Genomic DNA, 17,891 nt, shown 5'->3' with positions numbered 1-17,891 from the left:
ATTATCTATACTGTTCTCAACACTCAGTGAAAACTTAGCCCCATGCTGAGCATTGTGAGGAAGATTAGCTCTACCCCAGTCAAAATGAATAGAAGGGTGTGGGTAAGTTGCTTAAATTTGTGCATTCAATAGCAGCTGCATAAATGTATTGAAAACTTGCAAAGAGCTGGCAGGTAAAGCAGAGGAATTGTGGGAGGTATGGCTGTATACAGGACATCAAAATTTCAGTGTCCTTATCTATGAGCTACATCTAGCCTTTAGGTTAGAAGAAGCACTCCTAGAGTGATAAAAATTTCTGTTTTACCCCAAAGTTAGCTCTGTAGTCCAAATTCCAAGGAAGAAGAGGTTTCTCTCCAAAGAGATATATTTATCTACTTTCTGAAAAGAAGTAGCCAGGAAAGATCAGACAACCCATAGCTGAGTGGGTGTTTCTCTCTCTCCATTGCTTAAAGCTAGAACTTGGGTCACTTAGTGCTTGCAAGTACTTAGCTACAAGAAAAAAATAAAAAATAGAAATGTATATAGGCTAAGAGTGAAACAGCAGGAGCCTGGTAGAAGCTGTCCCACCGGTCCTATTTAACCCGCACTCGCTGCAGCCTGTGCACAAAACTGCCTGTGCTTGGATAGCCCAGGAGCAGGTTTACAGCTAATATAAACCCCTCAAGTTTGTTCTATAACACTCCCTAGTTTTCCTTTTGCTAACCCATGTTATTATCGCTAGAAAGGGACTTGTATTCTTCAAACAATGAATATACCATGTAGTCTTGAGCATCAAGATCAATCAAGTGTGATCACATCAGTGAAGCCCAACAAATGATAATCAGGCAATATTCACAATTCACATAAATGGAAATGGTCAGACATAATTTTTTTTTCCTTTTAGGTTTATAGTTAATGAGACATTTCCATTAGAAACCCAGACAGGGTAGAATAGTTCCAGCCTTTGTGCAGGTTTTTTGGAAGGGTGACCTACTCTGTAGGGTTGCTCAGCTTTTCACCTTCACTATCATACAGAGTATCTAAGGCAAATAGGTTCCTAATTTAGATGCCTTAAAAATAGGTGGGATGAATCTGGGAGTATTTGTTAGGCTACTCCACAATGCTTTAGTACCAAATTCAAGGAAAGCAGAGCCACCAGAAGGAAAGGCAGCACTATCAGGTTCCTGCTATTTACTAAAAAGAGTTAGAGCATTTCATTGACATGCTGCAGGTATTTCTCTAGATTAATTCAAGAGAGAAAATTAACAGTTCCAACCACCAGCTACAGAATCTTGTCTCTTTATCTGAAGCTGTAGCATTTTGCATTTCCTCTTTAATATAGACAGCCATAAACTGAATATTATTAAGATTTCTTCACAGGGGGAATAAGAAAGTATAACTCACTACAGTGTCCTGTGTTTCTTTAATTTCACAGCTGAATTACCAGAGACTTGCTTAAAGAGGAAAGTCTCCAAGAAAATTCAGAGCTGCTGGAAACACGTATATGTACATATAAATATGTTCAACCCCTTGGGTGTTATTAGAGTGGAAATAACATCTAGTATATGCTAAAGCTATGTGCAATGAAGAAAGAGGGTCATGCATTTTTTAATAGGAAATGACAGAGGGCATTTCATCACTGCAGAACCATGTAGTTTTTACTTAAGCTAGTTTTAAAATAGTAGCTTAGCTGGTGGTAGTGGAGAGCTCAAAAGATGCTGAGAAAACTGAGCATTAAATTTTTTTTTTAAAGTGTGGTAGGAAGTCTTTCAGTTCACAGTGACCTCCACATGACTAACATCTAAGCCAGCTATCATAAGTTGATCATAAGTTTGATCAACTTATGATAGAAAAAAACAGGAAGGATATATTGATAATTTTCACACCAAGCAAAACTTAAAGGCTCAAAGGCTTAGAACATTTGATCCTTTGACCACTAGTATGAAGCTGTGCTTACTTGAAATTTTTTTGACAGATAGTGTCCTAACAGATGGGACTGCAAGTCTTAGGCATGTGAAAACCAGTAGTGGACATGGTTGCCAGACAGCTCCTCCAAAACCTTTGAAGACAGAATAAAGACAGCACTTAGCTTGCTTGAACTTTTAGATATTAGAGACAGAATTGATTGTAATGAATGAAATTTGCTTAAAGCATTAAAGAATAAGTTGATTCCTATCTGTGCTGTTTTCAAATTCACCCCTTATTGGAGATGATTATCTTCTGTCAGCTTCAAAGAATATATTTGCCATGGTTCTTGGGCAGAAGCTTTTTTTCTGAGATAATTTGTCCAAAAAGACAGTACAGACTGCTGAGTATCACCATTACATAAGCACAAGTGGGCTTATTTCAGGGTAGTGCCATGATAACATCCATATCTACAGTACAACGACAAGACAGGTGCCAGGGGAATCTGTCAAGGACACAGCACTGGTTATGGCAGCAAGGGAATGTACAAGGCCCTAACAACCTCCCAAAGAGGCTTGTCAGGCTCTCCTGTATGCTCAGCACTCCAGGGTTGTGGGAATGCTCTGTTTTGGCAAGGTTTATAATCATACAGCTGTGGTAGTGTGAGAGACTATACTGGGGAAAATCAGCAATTGTCTCTCAGGCTTGGTTTCTCACATTCTGCATTCTTCACTGCAACACTTGTGGTTGCACTGCAATACTTGTGATTGCACTGCAATACTTGTGATTGCACTGCAATTGAGCTGTGACCCAAGAACTCTGGTGAGAGCCAGGCTTCACCACAGTCCTGCAGAAAAAAAGAGCAACATGAAAGTGTTTTGTCAGCTCATGAATCATTTTTGCTGCTGTTGAGCTGGCAAGCACAGTCTGAAAGTTATCTGACTGCATCGCTACTGTGGCTTTGAGTCCAAGCCAGTACATCAGTCTCACATGTCGTGCTTGCTGCACCTTAAAGGGCTTCTCTTAGTCTGGCCATGTTGTTTTTCTGTCTTTGGTAATACTCTGTGACCTACATTTCTCTCCCTATTTAATAATACGTTTGTGCCTGATTTGTGCCTGGTTCTGCCCCTCCTGCTTGCTCTCCAAATATCATTACTCCTTAACTAAATCTAGATGTCTAGAATTAAAGAGTCTTTCTCTGCTGATAATTATTTTATTTTAGTCAGGGAGTAGCTTTCTATCTTTATGTGGGTCAGTATTAAGCTTAGCTTCCAGTATTAATTTTCATGCTAAATATTCTTAATTTGTTCCTCCTTTATAAGAAGCTCCTTGATCCAGTAAATCTTCTTGTCCCTCCTACAGTGTCTCTAGTTATGAATTGTCATGATTCAGTGAATCTGCAGAGAAACTATTTTAATTATCCTCCCTTTCTCTCTCTGTCTTCTACCAGGATGTCTAAGCCTCCTGTGGAGGGAACATTCCTATCCTCCTTCAGCTCCCCTGAGGCAGCTGGAAATTTTTCATGTCAAGTTATCTTTTTGTCTCCCAAATCATTACTGGATAAGCACTTCTTAGTGCTGCGATGTTCATTTCTGTAGGGAGATTCCAGCTGCAGGGAAAGGAAGACATGAGCTCAGGAGACACTGCCAGAGAAAATGGATATACAGTTTATGTGAGACTTGGCAAAGCCACAGAAAGGCCTGATCTGCCGCATCACTCTCTGGACTTCAAGTGTCACAGATTTCTGCTCCATTCAGTGTAAGGAGGAAAATCATGTTTGCATGATTTGTAGCTGGTATGTGCTTCATTTTTTTGATTCTGAACCCCATCACACTTTTGTGGAGTGGTGGGAATGGGCAATGGGATAGAGAATCTCCAGACCTCAGATGTATTGAATCCAGCCCAAATAGCAGAGCTGTCTTTGCTCCAATTCCAACAGTTCTGAAAACTGGTTTCTGGGCATCCTAAGATGACAGAAGAAAGCATCACAAACTTTGCAAAATATTAGGGCTTTGCTTCATGCTCTGACTAACAAGGCAATCACTTAGATGGCAGCTTAAGCGTTGGTGCAGTTAGCTGAGAAAAATTACAAAAGCCTGGATAAAGTGCTTCCCTCTCAGGCTCAGCACTGTCAGTCATCCATTCAGGCTTCAGAAGTTCCCCGGTGCTCTTTGTTTAGCAAGAGGCTTACTGGAACCACCACACACTGTGTCAAACTACCAGGAAATCCTTTATCAGTTCATCCTTTTGAAACTGTCATTGAAGTGTATGGACCTAAAGAGTGATAAGCATTAATAATACCGTGTTCTTTTTATCCATGTGTCGCAGTTTAGTCTTAGTTGGCTTTATCTTAAGCTCAGGATTTGCAGTCTAGGCTAGTCTGCTGCAACTCACCATCTCCTTGTCCTTTTAAAAATGTTGCTTAACCCATCACATATGAATACATAAGACAAAAAAAAAACCAAACAAATTTTTATCTAAGTCAGAGGTTTATGCCTGTTGTTTGTAACTTGGACTTCTTTTGGCAAGTGCTTCAGCATCCTGTCCACGGTCCACTGGCTTAAGTCCCATAAGCAGCACAACTTGTCAGAGTGATACTCTGTTGATGTTCATGTTTTGCTTGCTGAATTTTTAATTTTATTTGGGGTTTGTTTCTTGGTTTAGGCATGTCTGTTATTTAGAATTAATCAAACAAGTAATCAAATGGAGATTTGAAACTGGATCTGAAGGATCCAGTTCATAAGCATTCATAATAATTCCAGATCATTAGGATCTGAACTGTTTCATGGGCATTTCTCATCCTGGCATCATCAGCCCATAAGAGCATTCATACAGCCACACCCAGTCATGCAAGCACAACAGGACCCAGAAGGATCAGCTGAACACCTGGGTACAAATCCCATTGCTCCAGCACAGTTTCACTTCCCAGTAGTTTTATCTTCTCTTTTTCCAGGATTTGAACCAGTATCCAAAAATGCATTTGTGGAAATCTTCTTGTAAAGAGAACTGGACTTGCAGAGCAGTGGGTTTTCTTTACATGGTGTGAAGAATCAGGGTGTGTTTCAGCAATACATTGCCTGCCATACATCAGGAATGGCTTTGGGGCAGCTGTCATGGAATGGCACAGAAAGGAAGATGCAGTTCCTGCTCTTGGAGAGAGTAATAGAAAATGTATGTGCTAATCAGAAATATGAGTGTAGACTTAGCCAGTGCACTGCTAAAGTAAAATCACTCTGCCAGAGATTTTACAGTTTTCAGCAAGGTAGCTTGGTTAAATCAGGAAAAGAACACAAGGATATAAGTGCAACATTAGGCAGCTAAATTCCAAATCTGCGGAATTTCTAATCTGTGTTCTATAAACAGGAAAAAACCAAAACACATAGAGCCTACAAGTGCCCTGAGATTCCGTGGATATATTGACAGTCTGGAGCAGCTAAACATCCATTTCACAATAAATCCTGCCAGGTGTTGGGCTGGCTCTATCTGTCCTGCCACTTACCTCACGAAAAGACTTTCTCCAAATATACACAATATCGGCTGCAGAGATAAACACAGGGACTGGGGGGAAAAAATTGTTTTTAGTGACCATGGGTTTTTAGGTCAGAATAGAATGGAACAAAATAATTCCAACTGGAAGTGACTTAGAACAATCATCTAGTCCAATTGCTTGATCACTTCAGGGTCGTCCAAAAGTTAAAGCATATTTTTAAGTGGACTGTCCAAATGCTCCTTAAACAGTAACAGGCATGGTACGTAAAACACCTCTTTAGGAAACCTGTTCAGTGTTTGACCAGCCTCTCTGTAAGGAAATGTTTCCTAATGTCAAGTTTAAACCTCCCCAGACACAGCTTTGAACCATTTTCTTATGTCCTATCACTGGATACCACAAAGAGATCATCATCTCCCTCTGCACTTCCCCTCCTCAGGAAGATTAGACAGCAATGAGGTTGCCCCTCTATCTCCTATTCTCTCTCTCTCTAGTGATTTTAGTGCTTCAGTGCTGAAACACTTATCTAACACTGCCCTTGAAAACCCATGTCAACTCTGTGGTGACCCTGACTGGATGCCTGGTACCCACCAAAGCCACTCTATAACTCCCCATCACAACTGGACAGAGGAGAGAAAAGAAAAAGGGTTCATGTGTTAAGATAAGGACCGAGAGAGATCATTCACTAATTACCATCAATGGGCAAAATAGATTTGACTTGGAGATATTAATTGAAGTTATTGCCAGCCAAAATCAGAGCAAGATAATGAGAAGCAAAACAAATCTTAAAAATGCTCTTACCCTTCACATCCCTCATTTCTGGGCTCTACCTCCTCCCTCCAGTGACACATGGAGATGGGGAGTTAAGGCTATGGTCAGTTCATCACACATTTCTGCTGCTGCTCAAGAAGAGGAGTCCTTGCCCTGCACCAAGGTGGGGTCCCTCCCATGGGAGACAGTTCTACATGATCTTCTCCAGTGTGAGTCCTTCCCATGGGCTACAGTTATTCCTGAACTGTTCCAGGCTGGAACAGTTCTTTCCACAGGGTCCTTTCCACAGGGTGCAGTCCATCAGGATTTTGCCATGGTCTTCCACACAGGCTGCAGGGGAATCTCAACTCCAGCACCTGGGCCACCTCCTCCCTGTCCTTCTCCACTGACCTTGGTGTCTGCAGAGTTGTTCCTCTCACATATTCTCAGTCCTCTCTTGTCTGGCTGCAATTACACCTGCACAGTAACTGTTTTCTCCTCCTCAAACAAGTTATCCCAGAGGTGTTGCTGCCATCTCTGATGCTCTTGGCCTTGGCCAGCAGAGGTTCCCTCCTGCAGCCCACTGGCACTGCCTCTGTTGGACATAGGAGAAGTTTCCAGCAGCTTCTCCTGCTGTAGCCTCTCCTCAGCTATCCAAACCTGGCCATGCAAACTGAATACAGACACAGAGCCACATCTTTAAAAAAGCTGACCTGACTCTGAAATCAGACTGGATGGAAGACTGTTCTCATTCCTTTGTGTAAGAACAATGGTATCATTGGAGTGCTCATTTAAAGAGGGGTGGAAATGTAAGCATAGTCTAAAGCCCATGGGTTACAACACTTGCAGGAATGGACCTAGTGTCCATTAAGGACACCACATGGATTACAGTAAAGAAGCAAACAGTGGTTTGAGGAAGATAAAGGAAAAAATTTTTTTGAAGTTTTGTTTTGTTTTTTAAGGTTATTGGCATAACTGAGGGCGTTGGGAACTCTGCAGTGATTTCACTGCTTGATTTTTCCTTTTAAGGAAAGATTTTCCAGGAGGTAGAATTTAGGAACAGAATGATCTCCCCATGGGTCAGCTAAGAATGAAATATCTGACAGCACAGCCACATAGCCTCCCCTAGCACATGCTGACATACTTATAGAAGTTGGCATGCCTAAAGGCTCCTTATTATTTATTCTGCCTCTCCTACAGTCCCCTGAAGCACAAAATCTCAGAAATCTATGAGGTCTTGCTATGCTCCAGCTCTTTTGCTCCCCCATATTATATTCCCTAGGGTAACCACAGGAGCAAAGAATAATGTCTAGAACTTACAGTAGCATAGGAATGATTTATATATATCTTATTGTTGCAGACCCTTGTCCATCCCCTTTAAGAACACTGGATCCTAGGCAACAGAATATATTTCTGTACAATAATGCTGAACAAGTTCATTAGGTTCAATGTACTAGTTATGTAGATTTTCTCTCCTTGACTTCAAAAAAGTAAAAATAAAATTTAAAAAGGCATTCTCTTTCTGGAGTGTAAAAATTTGTTAAGTTATTATCTATGTAGCAAACTTTAATATATTTAGTAAAGGTTCCTAATAAAATATTTGCTTTAGCCATGACCCAGTTTTGGAAAAAGTGCAATTTTAGCTACAAAGGTGCAGTCCTGAAAGAACACAAATATGCATGGCAATATTTCAAACAGAGTTTCGTTATTAATGAAATTGAAGGTCTTGTCTTTAGCCTAGTTATGATAACATTGAGTATTTTTTTCCATTTATAAAACATGCTTTAAAAGCAAAAGGATTTTAAAAGAAAATGAAAATTATTTGTGAAAAACCCTAGTTTCTGGGTCTTGCTTTTCAAATATAATTAACTTCTTCTGTAGTATTTATGTCTGTGTGTAAAGACTTACTTATGCCATCACTACCAACAACAGTTACTCCACAGTTTGGAGAAGCACTGACTTGCTGCAAGTCTATCCCAAAAGAGTCACTTTTCCATAGTGCATTATCTTGCCCCACACTGAGGCTGGTGGTACCAAGGAACCAGAAGAAGCTGAATGGTACCAAGGAACAGACAGTTCTACAGTTCTTTCTCAGGGATGAATTCTCTGCGCCTTCAGAGTGAATTTTTGTCTCTCACCAGCCATACTGTTGTGACTGGTACCACTGCAACTTTCATCTAAGTCAGGTAGCTCTTCTTAAGCTGCTCTTCCATTTCCTCTGATGGATTTCCTGACCAAATACTCCTTACCCCTCTCCCTTTCTGTTCTCACTATCCTTACCCTGCCCCTATCTCTTCATGCACCCAATCTTTTCCATTGTCCTGCTGCATCTGAGCTCTTTCACATGACCCCTTGGTACTCCTTCCCAGTTTCTTGTCTGTCCTCCAGGGTTCCACATTTCAGCTCTTTGGACTTATTTTTGACAAGAAGGTCCCAGTGAATCAGAATAATTCCTCATTGCACACCTGCTCCTGTTTCCATGCTTACTGACATTGTCCTGGTCTTTCCACCTCATTGTTTCCCAGTCCAGCTCATCCCTGTGTTATACCCCAGTACTCCTTCTCAGTCAGCTCTAGATTATAATTCCACCATTTTTTTGACAGCAGTTTTTTCTCACACAGACCCTGGAACTGCTCTTCTCTGCTCAGTTTCCTGCCTTATATTATCATGCTCCAACTCTCCTCCTTCTTTGCATTCACATGACTGATCCTGATATGTGTGGGGACCATATTGGTGGGTGTAGAGATACAGAATTCATGCTCTCCAAAACTGCATAGAAAAAACATCTTCCTCCATCCAGCCCTTCCTCTGAATAGACAGAATAGAGAGCAGCTGGATGTGAACCATCAACAAGGATTTGCTGACTAATATTATTCCTTAGCAAGGTGAACACGAGGACAGTAAAAAGGCTGATATAACAGTGTCCATCCTTGCCAAGTCTCTAATTCCTGTTCTACAGTGTAAGGACACTGGATCTTCTCAAAGGTTAGCAGAACTTTAATATGGATAAAACCAACTTTTTCCATCCCTGGTTACATTCTTGGAAACAGCTGAATAAACTTGGTTATAATTACAAAAAGCAGCCAGAAGCAGATATCAGCATAGAAAATGTCACCTTGAACAGTCAAATTTAAAAACATTTAAATTAGTAAGTGAAAACATGGGAAATATTCTTATAAGAGGAGGTGCCATCCGAACCTAATTATAGATTATGTTTTCGTTCTTGATGTAATATGATTTAAATTCATTATCCATCTGTAGTGAGAGAAAAGATGCATTTTAATTCACATGCCTCATCTAGCATTGCTGGGTTCAAAAAAACATGATAGCAATGGATTAGAGGTCAGTCTCACCAGGAGGAGGAGTTACTGGTTATCAATGTGGTGAAAAAAACCCCATAAAACCCTTCCAAACCTTCTGAGAATTCTCTTTTGTACGGAAGTCTTCAAACAATGTCATTAAATCTCAACAGAGGCCCTAATTTAATAGATACTCTTTTACTTCCTGATTTTTTTGCATATGACTAGAGTGGTGTATGATTACAACATGACTACCTAAAGACATGACATAAAGAGGTCCTTAAATTTCTCCAGAGTGATGGTCAGCTATATTTGTTAAATTTAAGAATGGTGTTTGTCAGCCTATGTGGTTTAAAAAACCTGGATGCTCAGTCTAAGTATCAAGCCTTTGCTGAGCTGTATAACTAGTGTAACATTATTTCTCTCCCTCACAGGCATGTTCTTTTGAACTGAAAAATTTAGTCCAGCCATTGAAGACTGTTACACTTTCCATTACAAATTACTTTAGAGACCATAACATTTGTGCACTTTTAAAACTGGATGAATGCACTAAAAGCGACACTGCATTAGCATAAGCTCAAACTATTGTTTGGAGGTTTTTTTAGCTATTTCAGCTAAGAAGTCTTTGTTCTTTTCTTTTCTTGTCTGCTTAGCCCTTCTCTTAGCTATCCGTCAGTATCAGTTTCTTGAGTTGATTCAAAGCATTAACATGAAAACCAGACTGGACTAAAGCAGTGCACAAACACCCCTTGGAGATTTTTTAACTTTTGTAATGAATTTGAGTTTCAGAATGTGCTACATATAGTCCTGTACCACAAATGCCACTTTTATGTCTTTAAGGTAAGTATTTTTTATTCAGGTACAAAATATTTTGCAGTGAAAACACATACGTGAGCACAAACAGACATAAATATGCAGAGTTTAATTGCTCCCTTATGGCCTTTCAGTACTTAAAGAAAGCTTATTCAAAAGCTGAAGAGGGACATTTCATATGGTCAGATAGTGACAGGACAAGGGAGAATGTTTTTAAAAACTAAAAGAAGGAAGTTTTAGATTAGAAATTAGGAAGAAATTATTTAGTATGATGGTGGTGAGGCCCTGGCACAGGTTGCCCAGAGAAGCTGCGGATGCCCCATCCCTGGAATTATTCAAGGCCAGCTTGGATGGGGCTTGGAGCAACCTGGTCTAGTGGAAGGCATCTCTGCCCATGGCAAAGGGGGTTGAATGAGATGACCTTTAGGATCACTTCCAACCCTAGATATTCTGTGAATCTATGATTTTACAGAATATTTTGCTAGAGTTTATAATGAAAATCTCTAGGATAGACAAGATATAGGAATTGACATAAATTCTGTTATAGATACGCTTACATCAGCAGTTCAGTAATGATTTGCTCTAATTAGACATCTGACTCAGTACTCCACAGAAAACTGGAATACTCATCTGGAGAAACAATACAATACATGCCCTTTTTCCCCCCCAAAACCACCCAGAAACCACAGTTTTCAAAGCAAAACAAAACAGCAAATCTCCCCCACGCAAAAAAAAACCTACAAACAACCCAATATCAAAAAATTAACCACAAAAAGCTCTAAAAAGCAAGTAACCAACCACCCAGTGACTGGAGGTTAATATCAAGACAGCATCTTAAAATAGGAATTTACCTATTTTTTGCAATACAATGTCTTTGGATCTGAGCCTTCATTACCCAGTGCAAATAAAAACTCAGAACTAGTAGCTATCCAATAAATATCTAGACAAATCTATACAATTAGTCCAACACAGGATACCATCAGAAACAACTGTCAGGCCTCGAATGATACTGGGCAAGTAAGGACTTGGGAAAATAAGAGGGAATGTGGCCAAGCCCTTGTCTGTTTAATCGAGCACAAGATGAAGTGAAAGACACAATATGAGCCAGTTGCTGCTCAATTACTGTTGAAAATTTGTTAAATGAGTTGACTGCTATCTTATTTACATAAGAAAATCTCCACTCATGCTTCACTGAGCCTCGGCCAGACCTTAATTGAGAATTTATGGTTGAGTTCTCAGTGGAGGTGAAGAACTGGAACGCTAATTCCAGGTGCAGTGATTGGCCTGAATTCAGTCACATTCATGACCTTGATGAGCAGCATCCATTCATGCAAAATTCCTGTAACAAGCCAACACTTGAGCTGAAATTAGACAAGCAGTTGCCTATAGTTTGGAGCCAGGCTTGAATGCATTTGGATTTCCCTGTATTTATATATACAGCAAAATTCTATTTTCCGTGGCTTTTCTCCGGCTCATCTGTAGATGCTTGTACTGAGAACTTTTTCAAATTAGGTCAAAACTTATTTTGGAAAATTGTCAAACTCACCACACTTAACAAAGAAAGGAGGGGTGGTTTGTTGCTGTTTAAAGTACCGCACAGGTTGCCCTTATCTGTTCTGCATTTCATATATAAGGTGGGTTTTTTTCCAAGGAGTGATAGAAGGACTATGTATCTCACAGTGAATTTGATATGCTCAGGAAGTTCTGTAACCCTGTTGATAGCTGAAGCATGGGTTGTTTGTGTTCAGTTCTCTGCTGCGATAGTCTTTCCTGAGTGGTCTTTGGTAAAGTATTCAAGACCAGCACCCCACTTCCCTCCCCAAAGTCAGTAACTTTGAGGACATGCATCAAAATGGAAGCAAGTTTTTAGGTTTTAAATATTTGTAAAAATTTTTTCCCTAAACAACTCATTGGAGTAATTCAATCTAAATTTAGTCTTTGGCATGCAACCAATTACCAGAGAGCCAAGTTTTTATGGGCCCTGCAATTGTTATGTTTGGGGCTGATTTTTGGCTGTTTCTAGAAGATGAGTTGTGCTTTCTGGGGTCCACTGGCAGGGGCTGGATTCAGTTGCTGAACACAGGCTGAAAGTTTGATGCTTTTTCTGACTTTCTCCATCACAAGTTTTCTGTGGTAAAGGCTTGCAAAACAGCAAACACATACATGATACCTGATCCCAAGCAAAGCTCAAAACAGAGCCATAATATAGAAGAAACCCTTGGAAACCCTTGGACACTCATACTTTTACTCTCTTACAGGGTGTTCCCACTAGAAAGTTAAGATATAAAACACAGCTGCAAATATGACACAGAAGCCCATTTTGGAAATCACTGAGTTGATGAGATCTAACAGCAGAGCAGTGAATATAACAGAGAGAAACCCAGATTCTTTCCAGTTATGGTAAAACTATTGAATTTTCTAAACATTCCACTTTTTTCCCTCAGAGATACCATTTTCATAGCAAACCTACCATTAATAATTATAGATCTTAGTGTTCCTTACCAACTGAGATTAATACTGAACCTACGAACTTTTCCTAGTAAGCCTGGTGCATAGCACGCTAGAATTTTATTCTTAGATCAGCAGCTTGCTATGGCCCTAAGACAAGCACATCTTCCTCCATCTACTCCCCGAATCACCTCACCCCATGCAGCAGTCTGTGCTCCTGTGTCCATCTCTGGGGCAATCTGTTCAGAGCAGGCTGGCAGGCATGTTAAGCCCTCAGAGGCTCAAGTACCACAGGGAAGCTCCAGGCACCTGCAGAGAACAGGTGTTCTCTAAGATGGCTATTTGCTTATAATAATTGAAGGAAGCAGAGGGAAGAAGAACCAGTGGAAGAAATCTGCCTTTTGTGATTTCAGAAGGTTGGGATTGCCTTCTGACATCAGTGACTGGAATAATGTCACATGTAGGGAGACAATTGAGCATTGGCTTTTTAGAACAATTTAATTAGGATTTTCTATTTGCATGGGGTTGATTATGCTATATAATAGACAGGGGAGAAGTACAGAAACAAACAAATAAATTCTTTCCACCCTCCAGCAAATTTCCATGAATGTACATAGGTTGGACCTTAATGATTTCTCCATCCTTGGGAATACATTATCTCTGGGTGTACCTCAGTCCTGGAATACTTTGCTTGGATATCCACAGTACTGACTGGAGCAGTTCTCTTGAGTGAGGAATATGCTGTCCCCAAAAGGCTGTACTCCACCTTGGCTCTGCAAGTTACAGGTCAGAAAACCTTCCATATTTGTTACAGGGCTTGCAAGGGTTTTTCAGGGTGAAGAGAGAGACGAGAATGTTGACCTCATGTTCAGAAGGCTTGATTTGTTATTTTATGCTATATATTGCATTATTACTTTGCTAATAGGAATAGAGAGGAAAATTCTCAGAAGCTTGCTAAGCTAAGAATAGAAAAGGAATGAAATAACAAAGTTCTGTGTCCAGGCAGAAAGCAAGAACAGCTCTGCCGTGAGTGGTCAGTAAATCCAAACATTCACACAAGACCAATCACGGATCCACCTGCTGCATTCCACAGCAGCAGATACCCATTGTTTACCTTTTGTTGCTGAGGCCACAGCTTCTCAGAAAGGGGAAAAATTCTAAACAAAGGATTTTTCACAAAAGATGTCTGTGACACATATTAATTGAAAAAACCTTAGGTAGTGGGAAGTGCCCAGGGTTCTGCCCTAATTTTTTGCTCATATACCCATTTTGAGCCTTTCATGCCTGGTTATCAGTTAGATCCAGAGATTAATTACTGCTGGAAGAATCCCTACACAGCATCCCACCTGTCACAGCTCATGTCACCCACTTGACACTGCTATGAATCTCACAGCTGCCATGTGTTAAGAATAGGGAGCAGAAATCCCAGGACTATCACAGCCTCTATGATGAACTCCACTGAATTCACTGATACCACAGGTTGCATCCAGAAACAGCACTTCTGCATTTGTGGAGCACTGCATTCACAAAATAATTAAAATTATTTGCTCAGGTTTTGTAATCAATTCAGACATCTGCACCCACAGCATAGAATTTCCTTCCAGCAGCTGAATCTCATACACAGTTTTCAGACTCAGTTGCTTGAGGTCTAAATGCAGCTGGTCCCTTCACCCGGGCAAGGAATTTTGCCTAAACATTGAGGGCATAGGAAACTGAAACCTCTTGGATCACTGCTGGGTACCAGGGCACAAGGATCTCCTCCAGAGCCCAGTTCATTCAGAGCTTCATCAACATCTACGGATGGAAGCACAAATTTCACATTTCAGTTACAAGATTAAAAAAGGCAAGCTGCCCCTGGGAATTGTTTTGCAAAATGTAGTATGTGAGAGAAGAACAAACACCAAAAATTCCCTGCCAGATGCTTTCTTTTAATTGTAAGATTTATACTCCAGTAAGACTTAGTTCCTGAAATATTATCTTGGCATTCACACAGATATAACCTATGAATCTTACATCATACAACTAATACCCTCAGCTTTGATCTTCAAGGGGTGAAAAATGCTAATACTTTATACTACATTATTTAGGGGCTTCCTAGAGTTCAATATATTACCACAGTCCTGTTATTCAGCCGTGAATAGATTTCCTCTTCAGGAAGGTTATATTCATCTATGCAGGAGAGAATGTAAGAAATAATCCCCATCCTGTCAGGCAATTAAAGCAGTATTATTCTTTGCAATTTTAGGTTTTAATTTACTGTATGAATACCTACACTATTAAGTAAAATATTTTTATGGAAAAAATCAGTGAAGTTCCATGCAATAATGTTAAAGCCTAACACCTCCTACATATTCTTCATTATGAGCATATTATGGTCTGGCAGAAAACCAATGTACTTCAATATTTAAACAGAAATTTAGGAAATGAGCTGTATTGTTCTTATACTTACAGACAAATTAATTACTTAAAGAGGGTTATTTTATTGACAAGATTTATAAAAGGTACAGTTAAGGTTAAAATGTGATTTTTGTTCTCAGTTTACCTGCTTTTTCTGTTTTTATTTTCAGTCATGTGTAACATTTTGAAAATTAAATTATGAAGTGAAATTTTCCTGTCCTATTGACAGCTCAGCAGCAATTCTTAGGAGGTGTTATGATCAGAGTAAAATTGGTTTAGATGCTTATGACTTCAGACCAAAAACCAAAGTACAGTCTTCAGCACATTGAATCAGCAGATTGACGTGCCACAATTTGGGGTAGATTCCTTTAATGACTTCATGGGTTTATGGCTAGAAGCATGCAAAAATATTGTTTCACAGATGCACAGTATAATTTTCTATATGGATTATTTTTTAAAAATTGATTTTAAGCTATGTTTCAACAATATGCAGAAGTAAATTCAACTGGTCATACATCAAAAATACACGTTTCAGAAAGAACACACCAGTTATGAAAAATTTTGCTCTCTTAGAGAAGCTGGTATGAGCTTCCATTTAGAGGAAAGGCTATAATTAGCCTCATTAGGTAAAACCTTTCCCAGTGTCTCTATCTGAATGTGCAAGCCTCATCCTTCTCTTACCAGTAAGAGAAATGCTGCTCCTAAGGCATGAGTCAGATAAACAAAAAGGAGATGAGTAAAACCACCAATTTCTCATCAGCAGTTAAAAAAATGAGGGTCAAATTATGATGCAGGTGTTTCAATTGTGTGTGTTGGGTCGAATATGCCTTTTCAAAGATATTTTCATTGTCTGAAAATTTATTTGAAAAACAGAGCAGCAAGTGTTCAAGTCCCTGTTTCAATAAACATTTTATGCGCAAAGAGGATCAGACTGACAAACCCCAAAGCAGCTGGATATGAATAATACTTATGTGGGCTAGGGAAGGATCAGGTTCAAAGAAAACATGCAAGTGGATCAGTCTTCAGTGCTGCTCTGCTTCCCTTGGCCACAAAACACTTTGGGTTTGCCTGAGAAGTGATGGAAATCCTCTCTGATCTTTGAAAAAGGGAAGAGGGAGGAATGGGATTAATACAATATAAATAAACTCAGGTGAGGTGGTACGAACAAGTTCTCCTAGAGATGTATTAGTGATGTAAAGACCCTGTAAAATGGTGCAGAGATTTTTTTTTTCAAATGCTGGCTTCTCTTTGTGACATTTATGATTAAATTCTGCATAACTGTGTAGTTTCCTGCTGTGCTTACCTATTTTGAAAATGTTGCTACCTTTCTATTAGGGTAAATAAAGTGAATTTATTGAAAATGTTGCACCTGCTTTGACACACAAAGAAGGAAGACCTAAAAAATCGATGTACCTGTCATTTTAACTTTGAGAATGTGGTAGGTACCAGAACAGACAGTTAAACAATCAGTAGGTAAGAACCAAGAACAACATGCAGTACTTGAAAATGTCCAGTGTGGATGTATCAAATGAAAATCACGTCAAACCTATGTAAGTGCCTTCTCAGATGGATTGATCTTGTTTAGCAAATGGGAGAGAAGCTGAAAATGTGAAATGTTCTGACTATATTAAGCTTTTAAACACTCTATATCAGCAAAATTGGTTATTATAGGCACAGTGTGCTGTCAGAACATAAGAAACTTGTCTGGCTGCCCTGGAGGGCTCGTGCCCCTGCCCAGGGGGCTCAGAGACGTTGGCACAGAGCTCAAGACCCCTGTGCCTTTGATTTAGCCCTTGGATTACCAACCTTATATGAAGAATTAAAAGCCACAAAAGTTTAATTAGAATGACAGTGAATTTATCATGGGGTCAAAAATAGATTTGTAAGGTTTTTAGAATGGGGGTTCAGGGGGCAAGATGGAGGAGTCTGGGTGTCTCTAGCCTTTCTCCTTCTTCTTCTTGGTCTCCATCTTCTGCTGTGATGTTGGCACTTTTAGATTGGTCTAGAGAAGAAGCTCACTGTCTAACATAGGTGATAGGTGTTGGAAAGTAATTGTAAATACTGTATACATAGTTTTAGTATAAAAAGATAACACTGCCCCAGGGGAGGCACAGTGCCTCTGACTGTCCTGCTGAGCAGACCTTGGCTGGGCAGGAGAAAGAATTTTATAGATAAGATACAATAAACAACTCTGAGGCTGAGAAATTAAGAGCTCTGACTCCTTCTTCGAATGCTAGGTTGGGAAAAGAGACTTTCTGACGTATCTTGGGGTCACTCTGACCAGCTAGAGAGTCCCAAGAGTGGATCAATGTTCAACTGACTAAAAAGGGCGCTTAGGGAGTGATTTTCATTCCTTTTTCTATCAAAAAAGAGAAGGTAGGTTTTGCAGGACATCCCCAAGATGGTCCTAACCCTAACCCTAACCCCTGCCTTGGTCCTAGTCCTAGTTAATCTTTATATTTGTGGCATGGATAAAGGAGCAGAGCACACATACAGAAGCTCTTGGGTGAGGAGGGTTGGTGGAGGAATGGATCAGAATTCATAGCCATGCTGTTAACTGCAGCCAGCGTTTGAACCATGAGGATGAAATTCAATAACCACAAGTGCCATGAATAGTAATGCCTGTGGAGGAAACCTGAAGTGCACAGACACAAATGGGAGAATGACTGGAGGAGCAGCAGGATGGGAGGAGAGGTCCAAGGTCACCATGGCTCACAAACTGCGTTTGAGTCGACAAGATAATGTGGTTGCACAAAAGGCAAATCTCATGCTGGGCTGTATTAACAGCATGACAACGGAAGTAATTATTTTTT

This window comes from Zonotrichia leucophrys, chromosome 1A (genome assembly GCF_028769735.1).
Source record: "Zonotrichia leucophrys gambelii isolate GWCS_2022_RI chromosome 1A, RI_Zleu_2.0, whole genome shotgun sequence".
NCBI lineage: Eukaryota > Metazoa > Chordata > Aves > Passeriformes > Passerellidae > Zonotrichia > Zonotrichia leucophrys.
The sequence above is the reverse complement of the archived record's forward strand: the minus strand, read 5'-3'. Positions refer to the sequence as shown.